Genomic DNA, 25,483 nt, shown 5'->3' with positions numbered 1-25,483 from the left:
GCCTTTCTGGGTAAAGTAGCCTTTGTCATAGGCCTCTGGTTCTCATTACTTGGAATATTTCTTGCCATTCTCTTCTTGCTTGGAGTGTTTCCATTGAGAAGTCAGCAGCTAACCTTATTGGGGCTCCCCTGTATGTTACTTCATGTTTCTCCCTTGCTGCCTTTAAGGTTCTCTCTTTATCTTGGAGTTTTCCCATTTTAGTGATGATGTGTCTTGAAGTGGGCCTCTTTGGGTTCCTCTTGATTGGGACTCTCTCTGTTTCCTTGATTTGTGTGACTTTTTCTCTCATCAAATTAGGAAAATTTTCCATTATTACTCTTTCAAAAAGTTTTCTATCCCTTGTTCTTCTTCCTCTCCTTCTGGTATTCCTATTATTCAGATATTACTACGTTTCATATTGTCTTGCATTTCTCTTAATCCCTCTTCATTCTTTCTGATTCTCTTTTCCATTACTTGGTCTGTCTGGGAGATTCTTTCTACCCTGTCCTCTAGCTCACTTATGCGGTCTTCCGCTTCATCGATCCTACTTTTCATACCTTCTACTGTATTCTTCACTTCAGAAATTGTATTCTTTATTTCCTCTTGGCCTTTGCTGAAGGTTTCTATTTCCTTTTTCATGTTGGTATAGTTTGCAGAGAGCTCATTGTAGCTCCCCTGTAGTTTCTGGTAGCTCGTTGTAAGCTCTTTGAATTTCCTGATAACCAGTGCCTTGAATTCAATATCTGATAGTTGACTTGCCTCTATTTCATCTAACATTCTTTCTGTGACTTCCACCTTTTCTTTCATTTGGGGATTGTTTCTTTGTCTTCCCATTGTTTGTGATAGTATTCTTGTTGGCCTCAGCTTCTTAAATTGATCTGTTCTGACTCCCTGGGTTTATGGTGTGAACTTCTGTGGTAGGATACCTGTGAAATTCAGTGGTGCAGTGTCCTGCAGGTATCTTGGTGTTCTCCGCTTCCACCTACTCCTTTCTTTATTGTGCATGTGTGATCCGTTGGGGGGGGGCAAAATGGTTTATGATAGCAGAAGAGTATTTTCTGTTATTTACAGTCACAGTTGGCAGAGAAGAAATAGACAATCTTTAGGCTATGTATAGAGTTAACCGTGCTCTTCAACCTAGCTTGCCACTTTTAAGAAAGGATGGACAGAAGATAAGTCTCTTGTTGGGAAGGGGAGGCTTGTGAGTTGTGTCTAGAAAGCAGTGTGGTTGCGAGTGGTCAGATTTTAAGGTAAGGTGAGAGTAAAGGTTAGTAACTAGGTGTAGCGTGTGAGCAAATAGAGTTAATCACTACAGAAATAGAATTCAGGAACCTGTAAGGTGGTCTAAGGTCTGAGAGATGTGTTATGAAGTATTTACCGTTGTATAGAACAGCTATTATTTACAATAATATTAGAGCAACATTCACGTGATATACTCTATGTGATCTGTCGGAATGGTGGTTATAGAGCTTGGGTAGTATGCCAAAGGAAAGGAAGTGGCATGAAGTATAGAAAATTATCAATACACTGTGGAGGAAAGAGCGGTGGAAACCTGTCAAATAGTACAATATAACCAGCCAGGACTAAGAAACCTGTAAAGAGGAGGAATACAAAGATATTATTAAAATAAAAAAAGAAGTGAGAATAATGCAAAAAAATAATAATACAGCTAAAAGAAAACTAAGCAACAAACAAACAAACAATCCAACACACACACACACACACACACACACACACACACACATACACACACAAGTCAGGAGAAAGGAGGAATAAAGGAAAAGTTTGGGAAGAAAGGAAGGACTGAAACCAGACAAAAGGAGAAAAAAATGAGGGACAAAGTATTGAAAGATAGAGCAACAATACAGTTTAAAAAATATAAGATGACTTAGAAAAGAAGTTGAGGGGGAAAAAGAGGAAAAAAAGAGAGAGAGAGGAAAAAAAAACCTTCCTTTGTCGGTTTCAAACTGTCCAAACCAGTTTTTCTGGTTGCAGTAGGACCTCTCTGTGGGCTGGTATGCAGGCGCGTACCCTCGCACACACTCGCGGGTGCACGCAAGCCAGGTTACTGGATTGGGATGTGGGCGCCCGCACCCGTGGCAGGCTGCCGGGGTCCCATGGTATCTGGCACTGTCTTTCTCAGTCCTGGAGGGACCCAGGTGTTCCCGCCCCTCCCCTGGATGGCTACTGGGCGGTTGGGCCATGAGGCAAGTTGCTGTCACAGAACACCTCAATTCACTTTCCAATAGAGACTTCACAAAGCCTGCCTCTCAGCCCAGCCCAATCCCAAAAGACCAGCAACGTCAGTGTCCTTCTCAAATCCCCCGGGGCTGGTGGGATGGTGGGCTGGTGGGCTGGCCGGCTAGCAACCACAGAGTCTGCAGTTCAACAGGGCCCTCCGCCTCTGCCACCCTTTATGTAAACTTAAGCCCACAGGTCTCTGCCCCGGTATTGCCCAGCCTTACCTAGACAGGGAGGGAGGGAGTCAGTTCTCTCCCACGGACCCTGTAGCAGGCCCACGGAGTCTGTTGTTGACCCACTGGGTGCCAGGAGTCTGTTGTAGACCTACTGGGTGCTGGGCTTCTGGAGTTCTCTCCACCACAGGCGCCCCGGCACTGGACCCAGACAGGGCCTCTGTTTCCCACTGATGCTGCCGGCCCAGATTGCCCACCCCCTCACGTCTGTACTCACATACTGGCCAGAGGTCACCGGCCGTGGGCACAGCCCGCCTCGGAGAGTGGCCGCTTTTATCCTCACTCGTCTTTTGGAGTCCTCGCCCACCTGCAGCTGCCTGGTTCCTCTGTCACACTCTCTGGTCTCTTATTTTCATAAATGTTGGGAATTGTTGGTTGATTATGCTGTTCTTCAGTAGATCTGCCTGGATTTTCTACCAGGTGTACGGGAGCTGGATTCCCTCCGTGCTACTCTGTCGCCATCTTAATCTCCTCCCCCAATTTCTTCTAGTGGTCTTAATAATGCTTAATGAGAACAAAATAGATTTTGCCTTTCAAAAAGTTTTGATCAACTTTCAACAAGTTCTCCATTAATTCTGACTATGTATTCAAGAATTAACTGAGAAAGACTGTTGATGCCCACTACGCTATAGCTGCTTCATAACGTGCAATGTTCCACTGGATCTTTTTCTGCTGTCTGAGAGCCATTAGTAGTGTGACACGTCACTTTTAATCATTATCATCTTGTTTGACAAATGGCCTTAGGGAGGCAGTCATCTCCTTAGCACATTAGCTGTCCTCTTAAAACTGAGTGGCACCTCAGAGCTACCAAACAGCTTCCCTATATTCCCAAAGCCTAGATGAGACCTTCCAAACACAGAAACTGCCAAACGTTACACAGTGCTATGCCATGATTCTGGCATGTTTGGGGGAGGGAGGCTGAAGCAAGGAGAGGTGTACAACATACAGTGTTCATGGAGTTGGTGGTGGGAGGCTCTAAAAAGGGAACCTTACAAAGGAACCTGTTGGTTCTTGCAAACAGGCTTCCAAGACAAAACCAGTATAAGCTCTAAAGATTTTTTCTGAGGGGTTGCAAGTAATCTACATGATACTTTGGAAACATGTTCCTTATCCACTGTCCCAGCTCCTGGCCACTATACAATCAGTTCAAGTAGACTTAAAAAGAAGAGCAGGAAGAAAGTGGAGATCATTGAACAGAGAGCACATACATTTGGTTGAAGATAGACACAGTCTGTGTGCTTAAGCACTATATTCAAGTCAAGGAGACAGATAAGTAATTAATTGACAGTAGGAAATTACAGTAGGACAGTAATTAAATGAGAGCAGGAAAATAACTATTAAGGGATAAATACAGGGTTCTGTAGAAACATAAGAGAAGTTCGTGGAAAATCAGGGAAGATCTCTTTGAAGAAGTAACACCCCAGCTGAGCTCCAAAGGATGCCAAAGAAATAAACTATTGAGTGAAGCTGAAGGGGAAAAAAAGAAATGTTCTAAACATCAATAAGAACATGCTCATACAGCCAGTGGAGGATGCAAGGAGAGAAAGAGAGAACTTGGCTGGTGTAACATCATAGTATGGTTGAAGGTCAAAGATTAGGCTGGTATAGTATAGAGACCAGATCACAGAGCTTTAAATTCCATCTGCATACACTGTGCTGGGAAATGAGCTGGGATTTGAATAGCTCTACAATTTCTGTTGTGTGTCATGTATAATAGCATCAATAGGAGGTATCTTGGGTGAGAAGAAGTTGAAGAAATGGAAGATGTTTTGCCTGTCCTCAAGATGTTCAGAGTTCATTTGTAGTGCAGAGTCCAGTTTTGAAAAATACTTCAGAAGCCTACAAGTCACAGCGGCAGGGATTTGGCATGTCCATAAAGCCTAGATGTTCACATAGTAGCTGAGGTACCTGAATGATCCCTAGGGACTAAGAAAAGATTTAAGGAAAACAGGGAGCCTTACTCAGAGAATCAAGTTCCACCAGCTCTCTCATACCTGACTCTTGGCCCTAAATCCTATCTCCTTTGGAGTTGGCTACATACCTCCAACAAGCCAGCCAGGTTCCTTATCAATATTGTGAGACAGACAAAATTGCCCTTCAGTAGCTCCTCTTAATGCTCTGAGCCTAAATATAATTATCTATAAAATAGGCATAGGCAAAAGCAGAATTGGCTTCAGCCACCCTGAAAGTGGCTTTCTCTGAAAGCTACCTTTCCAGAGAAAATTTTCTACACCTTGTTCCTTAAGTATCTCATACTGTTTCCCCACGGTGGTAGTTTGTCTTCAATATAATCAGCAATATTACCCTTTAACAGCAGCTTTCTGGAAGTACAAGGCTTTAACTCAATGTTACCTCAAGGTGGATTTTTGTGGGATAGGCATTAAGGGAGGGAAAGTGTTGTTGTCAAATAATTTTTTAAAGCTTTGGACTAAACCTAAGTTATACAAGATTTTATACTGCCACATTCCTCAGAGCCTTTATATGCTTATTCCAAAGAAGCACACTACTAGAATTTCAGACTCACTGTCAGGTTATTGGGGGAGTAACTGTTTAATGAGGGAATTTTGGGTGTCAGTTCTTCCTACATGTAAAACCAAACCTGCTGCAGTTTATCTCTTTTCATTCACCTTTTTTCAAATCTCTTCTTCATACTCACCTTCTCCATAATACTCTGGCTTTGACAGTAATATGCTGTTTCTTTACTGGCATTTATCCTCTCTAGGTGTTGGTTTCCCTGATATGCAAAGCTAACAATTCTTGCAATAACTGCACCCAAACCCACATCCCAAATTAGAGGAATATTCCTAGAAGAGTGAAGACTTCACGTAAAGAACCTAAGAAGGCATCGTGCCTATTCTGCTCAACATCAAAGAGGCCAGTGTGGCTGGAGCAGAGTGAGTGGGAGAATAGTGGGAAATTAAGATAGAAAAGTAACCAGAAACCAGATCTCATAGAACTCTATAGACTTACTATAGATATTCAGAACTATAAAGTACTGAATGAAACAAAGAATCATTATGAGGCTTTGCAGCAGAGGGAAATCATGATCTACCTTAGGATTTAAAAGCACCATCCTGTTTGCACCAAAATACAAAACCTCAAAATAAATAAAAAAGACAAAAAGGACATAACAGAAGAGAAATAGACAAACTCTTAATTATAGTCAGAGACTTCAACACTCTCAACAACTGGTAAAATTATTAGACAGAAAATCATCAAGGATATAAAAGATCTGAAAAATACCTTCAACCAACAGATTCTAATTTACATGTACAGAACACTTCACAAGAGCCTATGGAACAGCCCTGGCTGGTATGGTTCAGTGGGTTGAGTGCGGGCCTGTGAAACAAAGGGTTGCTGATTCAATTCCCAGTCAAGGCATGGGAATTGAACCCAGTGCCTGGGTTGCAGGCCAGGTCTCCTGTAGGGGAAGTTCAAGAGGCAATCACACATTGATGTTTCTCTCCCTTTCTTTCTCCCTCCTTTTCCCTCTCTAAAAATAAATAAATAAAATATTTTTTAAAAAGAGCCTATAGGACATTTGCCAAGATAAACTGTATCCCCATACATAAAACAAGCCTCAATAAATTTTAAAAAATTGAAATCATGCAGAGTGTGTTCACTAACCAGAATGGAATCAAACCAGAAATCAATACAGAAGGATAACAGGTAAATATTTGAACACTTGGAAACTAAATAACACTCTTGTAAATAATTAATTGGTCAAAGAGGAAGTGTAAAGGAAAATTTAAAAAATACCTTCAACTAAATTAAAATGAAAGTACAATACATAAAAATTTGTGGTAAATACCTAAAGCAGTGATGAGAAAGAAATTTCTAACACTAACTGCTCTCATCAGAAATAAGAAAATATCTCCAATCAATAATCTAAGCTCCTCCCTCAAGAAACTAGAAGAGTGAAGTATATTTAAGGCAAGGGAAAAGAAGTAAATTATATTGCCCTGGTTGGTGTAGCTCAGTGGATTGAGCATGGGCCTGAAAACCAGATGATCACGGTTCGATTCCCAGTCAGGGCACATGACTGGGTTGCAGGCCAGTTCCCAGCAGGGGATGCACAAGAGACAATCATACATTGATATTTCTCTCCCTCTCTCCTTCCCTTCCCCTCTAAAGATAAATAAATAAATAAATAAATCTTTAAAAAAGAAGTAAATTATAAAGGCAATAAATTAATAAAATTGAAAACAAGAAGGCAATAAAGAAAATCAATGGAACAAAAATCTGATTCTTTGAAAAGATCAATAAATTTGACAGACTATTGACAAGACTGACAAAGAAAATAACTAAAGACAGAAATTAGCAATATCAGGAATAAAACAGGGGATATTATTATAGAGCCTGCAAACATCAACAGAGAATGAGGGAATCCTACAAAGAACTCTATGTACACAAATTTAGCAACTTATATGAAATTAATCAATTAATTTCTGATAGAAAAAAAACTATCAAAACTAAACCAAACTGAAATAGGCAATTTGAACATATCTATAATTACAAAAATTTAAATTCATAATTGAAACCCTCCCAGAAAAAATCCCTCTTGCTGAATTAACACTAATTTTACACTTCTCCCAAAAAATAGAAAAGGGTGAAATCCAACACAATTCATTTTATGAAGCCAAAAATACTCTGATACCAAAATCCAGGCGAAAGAAAGAAAGAAAGAAAGAAAGAAAGAAAGAAAGAAAGAAAGAAAGAAAGAAAGAAAGAGAGGAGACTTCCGCCAAGATGGAGGCATAGGTGGAAACACTGTGCCTTCTTCCACAACCAAGTTTGAATACAACAAAGGTCTGGAGAAACAAAGACACAGCCAAAGGACAGAAAATTGAATTATACGGAAGTCCGACTACATCTAACCGTTCAACGGTAAGAGGGGTGGAGCCAGCAGCGAGCAAGGTCGGACAGGAAAGATCCCCCGACCTAGGCGCGCAGGCAGCCCTGAACCAGTCGGGGTGTGGGGCAGACTGACTGCGGTCGCATATTCGCGCACAGTGAGACGGACCATGCAGGTCCCAGGGTGCGAGGGCTGACAGCGGTGGCACACTCGCGTGCAGTGGGACAAAACGCGTGGGCCCAGTGACGGCAGCAGCTGCGGCACTGGTGAGGCCTGAGGCGGCAGGCGGCAGAGGGGACGCCAAAGTCTCTCTTTGACCCCACCCCCACATACAACAGCACAACCCAGCGACTTAGTTGCCCTGCTCTGGTGAACACCTAGGGCTCTGATCTTGCTACATAACAGGCACGAACAGCCCAAAAGATGGCGCAAGAAGAACTCAAAGTCCCAGAGCCAATAACTCTCAGCGACCGAGAAATTGCCAGCCTCTCAGAAGCACAATTCAAGACACTGTTTATCAGGATGCTCACAGAACTGGTTGATTATAGTCACAAATTAGAGGAACATATGAAGGCTAAACTAATTGAAATGAAGGGAGATGTCCAGGAATCCAATAGCGATGGAAAGGAAACTGGGACTCAAATCAATGGAATGGACCAGAAGGAAGAACAAAACATCCAACCAGAAAGGAATGAAGAAACAAGAATTCAAAAAAATGAGGAGAGGCTTAGGAACCTCCAGGACATCTTTAAACGTTCCAACATCCGAAATATAGCGGTACCAGAAGGGGAAGAGGAATGGCCACAAGTGGAACACTTATTTGAACAAATAATAAAGGAGAACTTCCCCAGTCTGGCAAAGGAAATAGACTTCCAGGAAATCCAGGAAGCTCAGAGAGTCCCAAAGAAGTTGGACCCAAGAAGGAACACACCAAGGCACATCATAATTACATTAGCCAAGACCAAAATGAAGGAGAGAATCCTAGAAGCAGCAAGGGATAAGGGGACAGTCGCCTACAAAGAAGTACCCATCAGACTGTCAGTGGATTTCTCAAAAGAGACCTTACAGGCAAGAAGGGGCTAGAAAGAAGTATTCCAAGTCATGAAATCCAAAGACCTACAGCCAAGATTGCTTTATCCAGCAAAACTTTCATTTAGAATGGAAGGACAGATAAAATGCTTCTCAGATAAGGTCAAATTCAAGGAGTTCATCATCACCAAGCCCTTATTATATGAAATGCTAAAGGGACTTATCTAAGAAAGAGAAGATGAAAAATATTAACAGTGAAAGGACAGCAAACACACAGTTATTAACAACCACACCTAAAACAAAAGCAAACCAAGAGGACAGCTAGATCAGGAGTGGAACCATAGAAATGAAGAACACTTGGAGGGTTAGCAACAGGGGAGTGGGAGGAGGAGAAGGTACAGAAAATAGCATAGACAGTAGGTAGACAGTAGGTAGTAAATAGATAGGGGGAAAGCAAGAATAGTAGGGGAAATATAGAATCTAAAGAACTTGAGACACGTGGTTATAAACTAATTGGGGGAGAATGGTGGGGGAGGGAGTGTGCAGGTGGAGGGGAATGAAGGGGGGAATAGAACAACTGTAATGGTATAATCAATAAAATATATTTTAAAAATAATAAAAATATTAAAAAATAAATAAATAAATAAATAAAATATTTTTAAAAATCTTTTAAAAAATGAAAAATCATGACAACTCTGATGCTGACAAAGACACGGATACCTGGTCACTCATACATTGCTGGTGGAAATGTAAAATGGTACACTCTGGGAAACAGTTTAATAGTTCTTCAATATGTTAAATATAGAGCTCCTATATGACCTCATATTATATAAGTAAGCCAAAGATGGCCTCAGTATATTGGCCCTATGTTATTTATTTCATTAAAGCAGACCAGAGCCAATTACCTCAAATTCTCACTACACCAAGCCCTAATTTTTATATAACTTATCTTAAATATGACCCAAACAAGCAGATTTTTAGCCATTTGGAGCTCATTTACTTTGCATACCACACAAAACTACAATCAACATCTGCTAGCCATAGATAAAATAAACCCTTGGCTATATAACCCCCAGGCCACTGGTATCCCTCAGAGCTCTATGACCCAGAAACTCTACACCATAGTGCTAAGTGACATCACCTAGACATGTAAGCTCCCTCCCTGATCATCATCTCCCCTTGAAGTTCCCTTGCTCTCCTCCCCTTGATAAAATAAAAAGTGAGCAATTTGGAAACAGAGAAAGACATGCACAGAAAAATGATATAAAGATAGTCAGGTGAGTAGATGTGGGACTGATGCACTAAAAGCTGATTGCTGGCCATCACCAGAAGCTAGAAAGAGACAGGGAAGGTTTCTATCAAGACAGAATTTCATAGGGATGATGGCCCTTCCAATACTTCTGGCCTCTGAAACTGTGAGACAACAAATTCCTGCTGTTTTAAGCCACACAGTTTGTGTTACTTTGTTATGACAGCCCTATAAAGCTAAGACATTGTGTAATACTAGCAATAAAAGGAGTGAACTGTTTTTTAAAGATTTTATTTATTTATTCATTTAGTTTCAGAGAGGGGGGAAGGGAGGGAGAAAGAGAGGGAGAGAAACATTCAATGTGTGATTGCTTCTCATGTGCCTCCTACCAGGGACCTCGCCCACAATGCAGGCATGTGCCCTGACTGGGAATCAAACTGGCAACCCTTTGGTTCACAGGCCAGTGCTCAATCCACTGCCACACCAGGCATGGCCAGGTAGACTTTAAAGTAAAGCTTGAGGATGACCTGAGTTTTAGCAGCCCTCAAATCCCACCTGATTGAATGGGTGATTTTATACTTCTGTGATGTTTTTCTCTCTGGCCTGAGTCCCACCACTTTCTTCCTGCCTCTACACCAAAACCCACACTAATCCAAAACATGCCTCTCTGGGTGAACACATACCCAGATTAGGTGTATGGCTTAGGAAAAGAGAATGGGATATATAACAGCCTCCTTGACCTACTGTGTCCTTACGCTTTTGCGCAGGGTCCAATCAGTTCAAATCTATACAGGCTACCTTCTGGCCATCCTGCCCAATGCATCTTTTGGTCTGCAGACCCAGAAATTACCCAGTATCAGTTAGCTGAGAAAAGAGAGAGCTCCTCAGTGAGGGGCACCCAGAAATTGCAGAATAGAACAAGAGAATTGCTTATTGAGCCTTTTGGATGTATTGATCACTATGTTTTGGTCAAATTTGGTAAGTGTTCAGTCAGTTCTTTCTGTCCTTTCCCTCTTCTAGCCTTCTGGAACTCTCATTATGCATATGATGGTATTCTTGATGGTCTCCCACAGGTCTCTGAGGCTGTGTTCAGTTTTTTCATTCTTTTTTTCTTTCTCTTCCTCATACTATATAAGTTTCCCCTATCTATCTTAATATTTGCTAATTCTTTCTCCTACCAGTTCAAATCCACCATCCTAGGGATTTCCACTGTGTTGTCAGCATAGCTTAGTGTTTACATTTATTGGCCAGAAATCGTGCAGAATTCCCCAAACCCAGTAGAGTTTTCATCCTTTACTCTTGGATCTGTGTGTGGCTTGGAGAAAAACATTCATGTATTTTGGAATTACTTTCTCTAGCAATTCCTAAGATAGTATGCCCTTGACCACAAAAGTCTTCCAGACCAAAGGAGATGAGTATGATTTTAGAAAGATTCTTGGACTTTTCCCCTGATGTTCTAGCTAAAGTTATGGTAGGTCTCCCTCTATTGGCATCAAAAACCTGTTATTCTCTTCTGATTGCTAGCCTCTGATATTTATAGTGTTATTTATAGTGTTCAACACACCCTAAGATCATGAATGCCTCCATTCTCTGATCCGAATAAAATCTACTCTCTCTGGCTCAGCCATATCTGCAAGTATTTGCAGCTTTCCCTGAACGTCCTCCCAGGCAGAATCTCAGTGCTATGCCCTGGGAGGTGTAGGGGATTTGGGGTGGGGCACACTGTTTTTTTTTTTTTTACTTCACCCAGATCCTCCCTATAAGAGCAGGTGCTGTGCGTTGAGTACATAGGCACAACCAAACTGCTGAAACCACTCACCCAGCATATATTTCTGCAGCACAGATTGGAGAGATGGGATATTTACCGCCTTCCAATACTTTTCTAGTACAGATCTTCCACAGAAAGAAACTGGGGAAGATGCAAGAAGCTTACTAGGTTTCAACTGCCTGAGTCTGTCCTGTCTTCCCAGTGTGACAAGAGTGCTTTTTTCACAGGTGGAGCTGGGGAGGGATGAACGTGATTCAAATACTATGACCTGCCACTGTTCTTACAAGTGTCAATCCATTTTGTTGAGTGACATGTGCACTGGCTTTAACTGCCCTTGGCATCATGGATGAGATACGAGACAAATTCATACAGACTACCAAGTCCTGTGGAGGAAAAGGGACAGCATGGCTACTCCCTCAAGGGGGGAGTGTCTCAGAGTGGCCTGGCCACCCTCTCAAGTGGAGAGAGTGCTGACCCCTGCCTAGACAGGCTTTCATTGTTTTTTTGCACAGGAGTTCAGGTACAACTTATTAATCACTGTCAGGCAGTAAACAGTAGGTACTATACAAAGAACCATTAGGGTTTCTTCTAAATCAGGGTCTATCAGCTAAAAGGCTACAGAACTTTGGGAACATAAACTCACTTTTTGCTCAGGCCTTTATCATTTAACTAAAAGCATTCTCAGCAAAACAGACTTCACAGGATTGTTAGGAATTCTTTCTCATGCCTAATCACCTGGGGAGCCTGCCATTCCCAGCACAAGGCTGCACCACCCTCTGTCATTGTTTTCAGGCTTAAGTCAGGCAGAAGAGGCAGATAGCCAAAGAATTCTCAGAGACTTCTCACAGACAGACTGAGGGCTCAGGCTTTGTCACAGCCCGGGGGTGAGGGTCCATCACCCCCTTTCTCCATAGCCCCCCAAGTCCTTCCCTGGGGTCTCCACATGATCATGCCTGTCTTAGGTTGTTCCTCTCTTAGGGAATCTTACCCATCATTGGCTAACTGATCAAGCATTGGAGGCCAGTTGTGGGAAAAAGGGCAGAAGCTGCACTCCTGCCTCCCAAGGGGGATAAGCTTTGTCTCCTTGATGGCTTATGGTCCAAAAGTCGCTCACTCAGCCTTAGCCATGGTGGGTTTCAGCTCCTGAAACTAGGCATGGCAGTCCCCAACAGTTGAGTAAATGCCTCCCAATATTGTGTAAACTTGTTGGTCAAGCTGCAAATATTTAAAAAGTTTTCTTTGATAAGTTTGACCAGTTTAATAGATGTCTCTTTGGAGAAGAGGATTCCATGAACTCCTCACACCAGAGAAGACACTATGCAAACTTCCTCTTTAAACCTGAGATCAACAACAGTGCTATAGGTGTTTGACAACCAGAACCAAGGTTGGGTAAGGAGCTGTGTGGGAAAGTAAAAACCATCGTGATTAATAGGATGAATCAATAGGGAAGCAGACAGGAAAATGCAGCTATGATGAATGTAAAACATATATGCTATAGTCACTTTGAACTGAGTTTAGACCTATTTCATCATCATTGAGTGTCACAAGTGGTTCTCTTTGCATAGTCAACAATGGACTCATAATTCATTCAACTGCATAACTGCCTTGTGGCAGCATGCTGCTTTTTGGGGTTTAACTCTCTCACCATCACCAGAGCCAGCACTAAGATGAGGAAAAAGCCCTCAGAGGTTCTCCTATATGATGGTAGAGACAAGACACACATCAGGAAAAAAGTAGAAAACAAAGAAAGTACTTCAAGTTTCATGGAAGAGGCAAGGGAGGCAAAACAATGAAACAAAAGTAAGGTCAAATCCCGGTTTGGCCGCTTAACCATTCTGTGACCTTGGGCAACACACTTAACCTTTCAGTTTCTGTGGAGGAAACTTTGCCTGCAAGTCCCCCCATCCACCACAAATGAAAGTAATACTACCGAGACATGATCTACTTGGGGAGGAGAGGTGGTCAATCTCTCAGAGGAGAAACACCAAGAACCTCTTCTTCGATGGCTTTTATTGGGTTGTAATACACTGGAATACAGGTAGAGCTCATCAATCAATGTCAGGTGGCAAGGATCAAACAATAGATAACATTTCAAAGAAATCTGACGGCTTAGTCTGAGTCAGTGTCTGTCAGGTAAGGGGGTTGCAAAAACTTTGGGAGACATACTCATTTCCTGCTCAGAGCCTTATCATATGAATGAAAGCACTCTTAGCAAAGCAGGCTTCACAGGACTTTAGGAACTCTTTCTTATGCCCGATCACCCCGGATCCCACTCTAGCTGGCAAAAGGATGCACTGCCTTCCCAGTCATAGGTTTTTAGGCTTAAGTGGATTAGAGCCAGGAAATGCTTCTCCCAGAGGACATGGGGACTCGGGCTATGTCAGAATAGCCGGGGAGCGAGGGTCCATCACTCCCTCTTTGTTGGAGTCCCCAAGTCCTTCCTTGAGGTCCTCCCAAGTAATCATGTCTGGCTTAGGTTGCCCTTCCTCTGAGGGGTCTTACCTGTCACTGAGTAACCGACCAAGCATTGGGGGCTAGAGATGGATGAATCAGAAGCAGTGTTGCTGCCAGAGACAAGCTTTGTCTCCTTAGTGGCTCACAGTCCAAAGGTCGTTCACTCAGCCTTAGCCATGGGGGGTAGTTACAACTCCTGAAGCCAGGCAGAGCAGTTCCCAACAAGTTTCTTCATCCTTAAAATTGGGATCTTAACGCTTACCTCACAGGGTTCCTGAGACAATTGGATGATCTGCCCTCTATTTAATTCCTAAACCCATCTCAAAGATAACACCCTTTCTTGCTTTACAAATGCAAGCCACACTGATTTCTTTGTTCCTTGAAAATATCAAGTTCTCGCTTGCCTGGGGTCTTGGCATATTATATTCCCTTGGTCTGACGTGTATTTTTACCAACTCTTTGTGAGGCTGGCTGTCCACTTACCTATTTGGTCACAGTTCAAATTTCACCTCTACCAAGTGGTCTATCCTAACAAGACAACCTAAAAACAAACAAACAAACAAACAAAAAATCCCTGACTGTCCCCATTCCAGTCACTTTATCACTTTCCTTCCTAACATCTACCAATATCTGAATATTAAAGCAATATAGCTTAGTAGTATAGTGCCGAATTGCCTGAGTTTTGATCCTGGTTCTACCACTTCCTAGCTCTGTGACTTTGGGCAAGTTATTTCAACACTCAGACCTTCTGTTTCTTCATTTGTAAAATAGGAATAATAGTATCTGCCTCACTGTGTTGTTGTGAGGACTAAATGAGTTAATACAAGTAACTATTTCAGCACAGTGTCTGGCACATGGTAAGACTGTCTCTTAATATTACCTCTTATGGTAGCCAGCCTCCAATGTGGTCTTCCAATGATTCCAGCCTCTGAGTATTCATACCAGGATTGATCTGTGTGATAATGCAGAAGGGGTGGTATATCACTTCTGAAATTAGGTTACAAAAGATTTCATCTTTCATCTTGGGCACTCTCACTCACTTCTGGTCTCTGTCTCTCTTGGATCACTCACTCTGAGAGAAGGAAACTAGTCACCACATGAAAAATCCCCATGGAGAATTAATTCTAGGTTGCACATTAAAACAGAGGCCTTGGGCCAACAGCTGGAGAGGGACTGAAGCCTTCTCACAAACACACGAGTGAGCTTTAGCAGATTCCCAATCCCTCATTAACAACTTTACTGGAACCTCATAAAAGATCCTGAGCCAAAATTATCCGGCAAAGCCACTGCTGAATTCCTGACCTTCGGAAAGTGTGTGGCATAATAAATATTTGTTGTTTTAAGTCACTAAGTTTTAGAGTAATTTGTTATGCAACAACAGTTAACTAAAGCAGCAGTTAAACTATTTTGTTGGTTTACCTGCTTATTATCAGCCCTCTCTTCTCTATCCTTAGTACCTTTTACTAGACTTCTGAGTTTAGAGTCAGTACAAGCATTTTATGCTGTGAGTATTCTTTCAAAGTTCACTAGAGGGTCTCAATAGGCCTTATTTGATTGTTAACTATGCTATTTCTCGTGTCATAGAAAGAAACTGGGCTAGGAATGGAGTATTTTCACTGTATACCTGAGTGATCTGGGATTAGTCACTTCACCCCTCAGAACCTTCTTATCTCTCACATAGGGAAAAGAATACCTGGCATACACACTTGTACAGGTAGTTATGAAAATGAAATAGGACAATAGATGAAAACCCAGTAAAAGAGTAAGTGGTGAGGGAGGGTTAAGATGGCGACAGAGTAGCACCGAGGGAACCCAGCTCTCGTGCATCTGGTGGAAAATCCGGGCAGATCTACCAAAGAATAGCATAATCAACCAACAGTTCCCCAACATTTATGAAAATAGGAGACCAGAGAGTGTAACGGAGGAACCAAACAGCGGCAGGTCGGCAAGGAATCCAGAAGGCCAGTGAAGACAAAAGCGCCCGCGGGAGGCCTCGGGCTGCGACCGGGCCAGGCGCTCCCAGGGCAGGTGAACTCTGGTGGAGCGTGAGTACCAACTAGAACTGGCGTGCAAAGGAGGCTGGCACCATCAGGGGGAAACAGGAGCCCCGTCTGAATCCAGGGCCAGGGCGCCGGTGAAGGAGTGAACGCTGGAGAACCAGCATCCCGTGGACCGGCAACGCACTCCTCGGGAGAGAACTGACTCTCCCCTCCCCGTCTAGGCAGGCAGATTAGTACTGGGCAGAGACCCATGGGCTTAAGTTAACGTAAAGGGTGGCAACTGCAGACACTGCGGTTGCCAGCCCGCCAGCCCGCCAGCCCAAGGGATTTAAGAAGGACACTGTCATTGCTGGTCTTTTGGGATTGGGCTGGGCTGAGAGACAGGCTTTGTGGAGAAATCTCTATGGGGAAAGCCTGGGTCCCAAGGAGAAGGACGGTGCCGGATACCGCGGGACACAGGCAGCCGCAGGGGGCTGTGCGCAACCACAGGCCAATCAGCAGCCCGCTAGCGCGCGCCTGCAAACCTGCCCTCAGAGACGCAACAACCAGAAAATCCGGTTTGGACAGTTTGAAACCAACAAAGGAAGGGTGCTTCCTTTTTTTTTTCCTTTTTGCCTCCTTCTCTAGTGTGTGTGTGTGTGTGTGTGTGTGTGTTTTCCCTTCCCCCCTTTTTTTTCCTTTCTTTTTTTATTTTTTATTTATTTTTATTTTATTTTATTTTTATTTTTTCTTTTTCTCTCGCAACCTCCTTTGTAATTAATCTTATATATTGTAAACTGTACTATTGCTCTATCTTTCAATACTCTGTCCCTCATTTCTTTTCCTTTTTGTCCGGTTTTAGTCCTTCTCTTCTTCCCAAATTTTCCGCTTATTCCCCTTTTCTCCTGACTTTTTGCGTGTGTGTGTGTGTCAGATTGTTTGTGCATTGCGTAGTTGTCTTTTGAGGTGTATTATTATTATTTTTGTATTATTCTTACTCCTTTTTTCATTTCAAGAATATCTTTGTATCCCACCTCTTTCTGTACAGGTTTTTTTAATCCTGGCTGGGTATACTGTACTACCTGATAGGTTCCCACTGGTCCTTCCTCCACAGCGTTTTGCTGATTTTCTATACTTCACGTGCTTTCCTTTGCTATACTACCAAAGATCTATAACCCCCATTTAGACAGATCACATAGAATTTATCACTTGAGTGTTCCTCTAATATTAGGGTATATAAGGGCTGTTCTGTACAACAGTAATACTTCATAACACATCTCTCAGACCTTAGACCACCTTACAGGTGCCTCACTTCTATTACTCTATTTACTGACGCACTACACCCAGTTACTAACCTGTACTGTCACTTTACCTCAAATATGACCACCCGCAACCACATTGCTTTCTAGATACAACTCACAAGCACCCCCTTCTTAACAAGACACTTAACTTATGCCCGCACTTTCCTAAAAGTGGTAAGCTGGGTCGAAGAGCACGGTTAACTCTATACATAGCCAAGAGATTGTCTATTTCTTCTCTGCCCACTGTGTCTGTAAATAACATAAAATAACCCTCTGCTATCATAAACCATTTTGCCTCCCCCACAACTGATCACACACGCACAATAAAGAAAGGAGTTGGTGGAAGCGGAGAACAACAAGATACTTGCAGAAGGTTGCACCGGTGACTTTCACAGGTATCCTACCACAGAAGTTCACACCATAAACCTAGCGAACCAGAACAGATCAATTTAAGAAGCGGAGGACAACAAGAAGAATATCACAAAAAATGGGAAGACAAAGAAACAATCCCCAAATGAAAGAAAAGGAGGAAGCCTCAGAAAGAATATTAGATGAAATAGAGGCAAGTCAACTATCAGATGTGGAATTCAAAGCACTGGTTATCAGGAAATTCAAAGAGCTTACAACGAGCTACCAGAAACTACAGGGGAGCTACAATGAACTCTCTGAAAACTATACCAACATGAAAAAGGAAATAGAAACCATCAGTAAAGGCCAAGAGGAAATGAAGAATACAATTTCTGAACTGAAGAACACAGTAGAAGGTATGAAGAATAGAATCGATATGGCGGAAGATCGCATAAGTGAGATTGAAGACAGGTTAGAAAAAATCTCCCAGATGGAACAAGTAAGGGAAAAGAGAATCAGAAAAAATGAAGAGAATTTAAGAGAAATGCAAGACAACATGAAACGTAATAATATCCGAATAATAGGAATTCCAGAAGGAGAGGAAGAGGAACAAGGGATAGAAAACCTACTTGAAAGAGTAATAACGGAAAATTTTCCTAAGTTGAGGAGAGATAAAGTCGCACGGATCCAGGAATCACAGAGAGTCCCCAGCAGGTGGAACCCAAAGAGGCCTACTGCAAGACACATCATCATTAAAATGGCAAACCTCCAAGACAAAGAGAAAATCCTAAAGGCAGCAAGGGAGAAAAAAGAAGTGACATACAAGGGGGTCCCAATAAGGCTGGCTACTGACTTCTCAATGGAAACATTCCAAGCAAGAAGAGAATGGCAAGAAATATTCCAAGTAATGAGAAACAGAGGCCTACAACCAAGGCTACTGTACCCAGCAAGGCTCTCAATCAAGATAGAAGGCCAAATAAAGAGCTTCCAAGACAAAAGAAGTCTAAAAGAATACGCTTCCACCAAACCAGCTCTACAAGAATTACTAAAAGGGCTGCTTTAAGGAAAGGAAGGAAAAGAGAGAGACAGAGAGGAACACAGGTACATAAATGGCAATGAATAAGTACCTTTCAATAATAACCTTAAATGTAAATGGATTAAATGCACCAATTAAAAGACACAGAATAGCTGAATGGATAAGAAAGCATGACCCACACATATGCTGCCTACAAGAGACCCACCTCAGGTCAAAAGACCATCACAGACTAAAAGTGAAAGGATGGAAACAAATTTTCCAAGCAAATGGACAAGAAAAAAAAGCCGGGGTAGCAATTCTCATATCAGACAAAATAGACTTCAAAAACAGGGCCATAAAGAGAGACCCAGAAGGTCACTTCATATTGCTCAAGGGAAGAATCCAGCAAGAAGACATTAACATCGTAAATATATATGCACCCAACATAGGAGCACCCAAATATATAAAGAAAATCCTAGAGGACCTCAAAAATGATATTGACAGCAACACAATTATAGTAGGGGATTTTAACACCCCACTGTCAAAAATGGACAGATCTTCCAAACAAAATATCAACAAAGATATTGCAGCATTAAATGACACTCTAGATGAAATGGACCTAATTGATATATATAGAGCCCTTCACCCTAAAGAAGCTAAATACACATTCTTTTCAAATGCACACGGAACATTTTCCAAGATAGATCACATGATAGGACACAAAACGAGACTCAACAAATTTAGGAAAATAGAAATCATACCAAGCATTTTCTCTGATCACAAGGGACTGAAATTGGAAACTAACCCCACAGGAAAAAACCAAAAACACCCAAAATCATGGAGACTGAATGGTATGCTATTAAACAACGAATGGGTCAAGATAGAAATCAGGGAAGAAATAAAAAAGTTTCTGGAAACAAATGAAAATGAACTCACCACAACCCAAAACTTATGGGACACGGCCAAGGCAGTCCTGAGAGGGAAGTTCATAGCAATACAGGCTTACCTAAAGAAAATAGAAACATTTCAAACAAACAACCTAACCCGACGCCTCCAAGAACTTGAGGAACAACAACAGAGACAGCCCAGAGCAAGTACAAGGAAGGAAATAACCAAGATCAGAGCAGAATTAAATGACATAGAGACTAAAAGCACAATTCTAAGGATCAATGAATCCAGGAGTTGGTTTTTTGAAAAGATAAACAAAATAGATAAACCTTTAAGTAGGCTCATCAAGAAAAAAAGAGAGAGGACCCAAATAAACACAATCAGAAATGAAAGAGGAGAGATTACAACTGATACCACAGAAATAGAAGGGATTGTAAGGAATTACTATGCAGAGCTGTATGCCAAGAAATTTGAAAACCTAGGTGAAATGGACAAATTTCTAGAAAAATATAATCTTCCAAAACTCAATGAAAAAGAAGCAGAAAACCTGAACAGGCCAATAACAGCAGATGAAATTGAAGAAGTAATCAAAAAACTCCCATCACACAAAAGCCCTGGACCAGATGGTTTCACAGGAGAATTCTACAAAGCTTTTAAGGAAGAGCTAACCCCTATTCTTCACAGACTATTCCAAAAAATCCAAAAGGAGGGAAAACTCCCCAACTCTTTTTATGAAGCCAGCATCACCCTAATTCCAAAGCCAGATAGAGACACAACAAAGAAAGAAAATTACAGGCCAATATCACTGATGAACATAGATGCTAAAATCCTCAATAAAATATTGGCAAATCGCATCCAACAATACATCAAAAAGATCATACACCACGACCAAGTGGGATTCATCCCAGGGATGCAAGGATGGTTCAATATCCGCAAATCAGTAAATGTAATACACCACATAAACAAAAGCAAGGACAAAAACCACATGGTCATATCAATAGATGCGGAAAAAGCTTTTGATAAGGTACAACACCCATTTATGATAAAGGTACTCAGCAAAGTGGGAATAGAGGGAGCATTCCTCAATATAATAAAGGCCATATATGAAAGACCTACAGCCAACATCATACTCAATGGGCAAAAACTAAAAGCTTTTCCACTAAGATCAGGAACAAGACAAGGTTGTCCACTTTCACCACTTCTATTCAATATAGTATTGGAAGTTCTAGCTACAGCAATCAGACAAGAAAAGGAAATAAAAGGCATCCAAATCGGAAAGGAGGAAACAAAACTGTCATTGTTTGCAGATGACATGATAGTGTACATGGAAAATCCTATAGCCTCTACCAAAAAACTGCTGGAACTAATAAATGAATTTGGCAAAACAGCGGGATACAAAGTCAATATCCAGAAATCAAAGGCATTTTTGTATACTAACAATGAATCAGCAGAAGCAGAAATCAAGAAAAAAATCCCATTCGATATAGCAAAAAGAAAAATAAAATATCTGGGAATAAATCTAACCAAGGAGGTTAAAGACCTGTATGCAGAAAATTACACAACACTGAAGACAGAAATCAAGGAAGACACAAACAAATGGAGACGTATACCGTGTTCATGGATTGGAAGAATTAACATCATCAAAATGTCCATACTACCCAAAGCAATTTACAGATTCAATGCAATACCTATTAAAGTACCAATGGCATATTTCACAGACATAGAACAAACACTTCAAAAATTTATATGGAACCATAAAAGACCCCGAATAGCAGCTGCAATGTTAAGAAAGAAGAACAAAGTAGGAGGGATCACAATACCTGATATCAAACTGTATTACAAGGCCACTGTAATCAAAACAGCCTGGTACTGGCATAAAAACAGGCACATAGACCAATGGAACAGAATAGAGAACCCAGAAATAAACCCAACTCTCTACAGTCAATTAATATTCGACAAAGGGGGCAGTATCATAAAATGGGGTAAAGATAGCCTCTTCAACAAATGGTGTTGGGAGAACTGGACAGCTACATGCAAAAAAATGAAACTCGAGCACCAACTTACATCATACACCAAAATAAATTCAAGGTGGATAAAAGACTTAAATATAAGCCATGACACCATTAAAGTCCTAGAGGAGAACATTGGCAGGAAAATCTCAGATATTTCACGCAGCAACATTTTTACTGATATGTCCCCTAGAGCAAGGACTATAAAGGAAAGAATAAACAAATGGGATCTCATCAAAATAAAAAGCTTCTGCGCAGCTAAAGAAAACAGCATTAAAATAAAAAGACAACCAACTGTATGGGAAAACATATTTGCCAATGATACCTCAGACAAAGGTTTAATCTCCAAAATATACAAAGAACTCACACGACTTCACTCTAAGAAGACAACTAACCCAATTAAAAAATGGGGAAAGGACTTGAACAGACACTTCTGCAAGGAGGACATACAGAGGATCCAGAGACACATGAAAAGATGCTCAATATCACTAGCTATCAGAGAGATGCAAATTAAAACTACAATGAGATACCACTTTACACCGGTGAGAATGGCTATCATAAACAAAGCAATAAACAACAAATGTTGGAGAGGGTGTGGGGAAAAGGGGACTCTGGTCCACTGTTGGTGGGATTGCAGACTGGTACAACCATTATGGAAAACAGTATGGAATTTTCTCAGAAAACTAAAATTGGACTTGCCTTTTGACCCAGCAATTCCACTGCTGGGATTGTATCCTAAGAACCCTAAAACACCAATCCCAAAGAACCTATGCACCCCGATGTTCATAGCAGCACAATTTACAATAGCCAAGAGTTGGAAGCAACCTAAATGCCCATCGGTCGATGACTGGATCAAAAAACTATGGTACATTTTCACAATGGAATTCTATGCTGCAGGAAGGAAGAAGGAGCTCCTACCCTTTGCAACATCATGGATGGAGCTGGAAAGCATTATGCTGAGCGAAATAAGCCAGGCAGTGAAAAACAAATACCATATGATATCACCTTTAACAGGAATGTAAACAACAAAACAAACAAGCAAGCAAAATGTAACCAAAGACACTGAAATACAGAATGTGCTGACAGGGTCCAGAGGGTAGAGGGGAGAGAAGCACAGAGTAAAAGGGGATGGACTCACATGAATAAGTATGAAGGACACATGGACAATAACTAAGACGGGGGCGGAGATGGGAGGGGGGTGGGGAGCACTGGGGGGTGCAGGGCTGGAAATACAAGAAAGAAAACTGTACTTGAACAAAAGTTAAATTAAAAAAAAGAGTAAGTCATGTCAGGACAATTTCAAATTCCCTCTAACAATTGTTTTTGTTGTTATTGATAGGTGGAAAAACATCTTCTTAACTTAAAATATATATTATTATAATTTCTACAGTGGAAGTTTCTCAAGTAGTAATCTTTCTGTCAAAGCAAAGATTTTCCCCTAATATACCAGGGCATCATTCTCTTTCAATGATTAGAATTTTCCCTTGATCGTATTAATTTCTTCAACCCTTAGTTTGATTATGCAATTACCAATTGTATAATCACAATTATCAATTATATTTCTATAATATAGCAATAAAAATAAAAGACAATGCTAAAAAACATTTTATTTACAACAGCACCTCAACATAAAAAACACTTAGGCAAGGGGGAGGGTGGAAGCAAGGAAGGGAGGTGGGTTTGGCTGGAGTGTGGGGGAGTGGTGAGGGGAAAATGCAGACAACTGTAATTGAACAACAATAAAATAATTTTTTAAAAAGATATTGGGCCATAAAAAAGTGTCAGAAATTACAAGAAACTGTTACCTCTATTTTCAATGATGATGATAAGTCAGCAGATAAATAAATATGCTGCCAATACTAACAAAAAACACTTAGGGAAAAACTTTACAAAATATTTTCTAAGATTGTACCATGAAAACTATAAAACACTGCCAATAGAAACTAAATAAGACCTACATAAATGTAATAATGTTCCAGGTTTATGAATGGGAAGCCAATTTTTATATCAGTTCTTCCCAATTTGATCACACATTTAATGTAATAAGATGCAGACTCCGGCCTTCCTGGAGTCTGCACGTTGTGGATGTGGTACACAAATTCACAGGGACTACTGAGTCCTGTGGAGAAAAAGGAACAGCACAGCCACTCTCTCAAGAGGAGAGCACGTTGACCCTTGCCTGGACAGGCTTTTATTGCTTTCCAGTCGCCTTACATCAAAGATTCTCTTTTATAGATTTAGTTAAGTGATTACTTGCTACAGATAAGAAAAAAAGAAAAAAAGTTGCAAATGCAAGGGAATGATAAAATGATTGATTTGGTTACATTTTGCCCTTGGGACATCTTAGCACAGACTTTAGGGAGTTGCTTCAGAGATATACATTAAACATCTGCAGTTTTAACTCAGGGTGAGGGAGTTTTAGCAAAAGCAAGTCTCATTGCAGCCTAGGTACCATGCAGGCCTGAGTCCCCATGGGAAAGCCAAGCTGCACACCTGGCTCCTGTGTGCCGCCTCTCATTGATCAATTTTCCGGATCACTACTGGGCTACATTTGCCATTGCCATACTGATCAGTTCCCTATATAATAGCATTTAAAATCCAGCAGGGTTTTGGAAATTGACAGGCTAATTTTTAAATATATATGAAAAGTTAAATAACCCAGAATAGCCAAGATAAAAAGGAGAAAGGGAAATAGGGGCGAGAAGGAGAGAAAGAATCACCACCTCAACTACCACCACCAAACTGGAGTACTTATACTAATAGATAGCAATAATTAATATAATGCTATAGCAACTAAACAGTGTGTTATTAGTAAAGCTATAGATAAACACGTGAGTGAAATAGAATAGGGAGCCAAGAAAAAGTTCTACGTGTGTAGTAACTTGCTTTATTGACAGAGGCATTAATGTTGCTGAGTGGTGAAAAGATAACACTTAACCAAGTAAATATCCATATGGAAAAATTAACCTTTACCTTTATCTAATGTTATATACAAACATCAATCTTTAAAAAAATAGAAGAATTTTCATGACATTCAGGGAGAAAAATTTTTCTTAAATAGGAACATACAACACTAACCCAAAAAAGGACAGCTTAATAAATTATGCCTTTTTAAAGCTAAAACCTTTTAATCAAGACACAAGATAAAAATAAAGACAGTGATGCCCTGGTTTGTATAGCTCAGTGGATTGAGTGCGGGCCTGTGAACCACACAATCACGGTTCGATTCCCAGTCAGGGCACATGCCTGGGTTGCAGGCCAGTTCCCAGCAGGGGACACACCAGAGGCAACCATACATTGATATTTCTCTCTCTCTCCTTCCTTTCCCCTCTAAAAATAAATAAATAAAATCTTAAAAAAAATAAAGACAGTGAATCAGCCAGCCAGCTGAAAGTAGATATATATATCTTCTGAAAAATATTTACAACATATAAAGAACTCCTAAATTTCAATAAAGAAGGATTGACAACAGTGTGGTGATTGCGGTGAGTCAGGAAGGGAATGGGTGTAGGTGGGAAGAGGGTATGGGGGTATAAATGGTGATGAAAAAACAAAAGAAAAGAAATAATTTTTAAATGATTGACAAACTAAAACTTAAATAATGACTTTTAAAAAATTTTGTGGATAAAGTGACTTTATGCATGAATTTTACTCTTTAAAAATCCAGTTTGGTGGGAAGGAGTAGCTAGGTATACAAATTAAATAAGGCTGAACATGTGGTAATAATCACTGAAATTGGGTAATGGGTAAAAGAGATTTCATTGCATTATTAACTCCATACAAAATGGACATAGAAAAAGGTACCCTCAACATTATTTATCAAAAAAACCTAAAGCAATAAAGAGATATATTTACCTTGTCTCCATCCCAATCAGAATGGCTCAAATTAAAAGTAAGGGTAATACTAAGTGTTTGTGAATATGCGAAACAACTTAAACTTTCATACATTGCTGGCTGAAGTGTAAATTTTATAAACCACTTTGGAATATGCTCTCATTATGCAGATAACCAAAAATTTGTCAAAGTGTACACTTAAAATTTGTGCATTTTACCATCTATAAGTTACATTTCATTAAACAAGAAAAAAACAGAAAAGTTAGAAAAGACAGGAGACGATAGAGGGAATTTAAAACAA

This window comes from Sturnira hondurensis, unplaced genomic scaffold (assembly GCF_014824575.4).
Source record: "Sturnira hondurensis isolate 20B ecotype Veracruz unplaced genomic scaffold, ASM1482457v3 Scaffold0022910, whole genome shotgun sequence".
In the NCBI taxonomy this organism is placed as follows: Eukaryota; Metazoa; Chordata; class Mammalia; order Chiroptera; family Phyllostomidae; genus Sturnira; species Sturnira hondurensis.
This window is presented reverse-complemented; position numbering follows the sequence as displayed.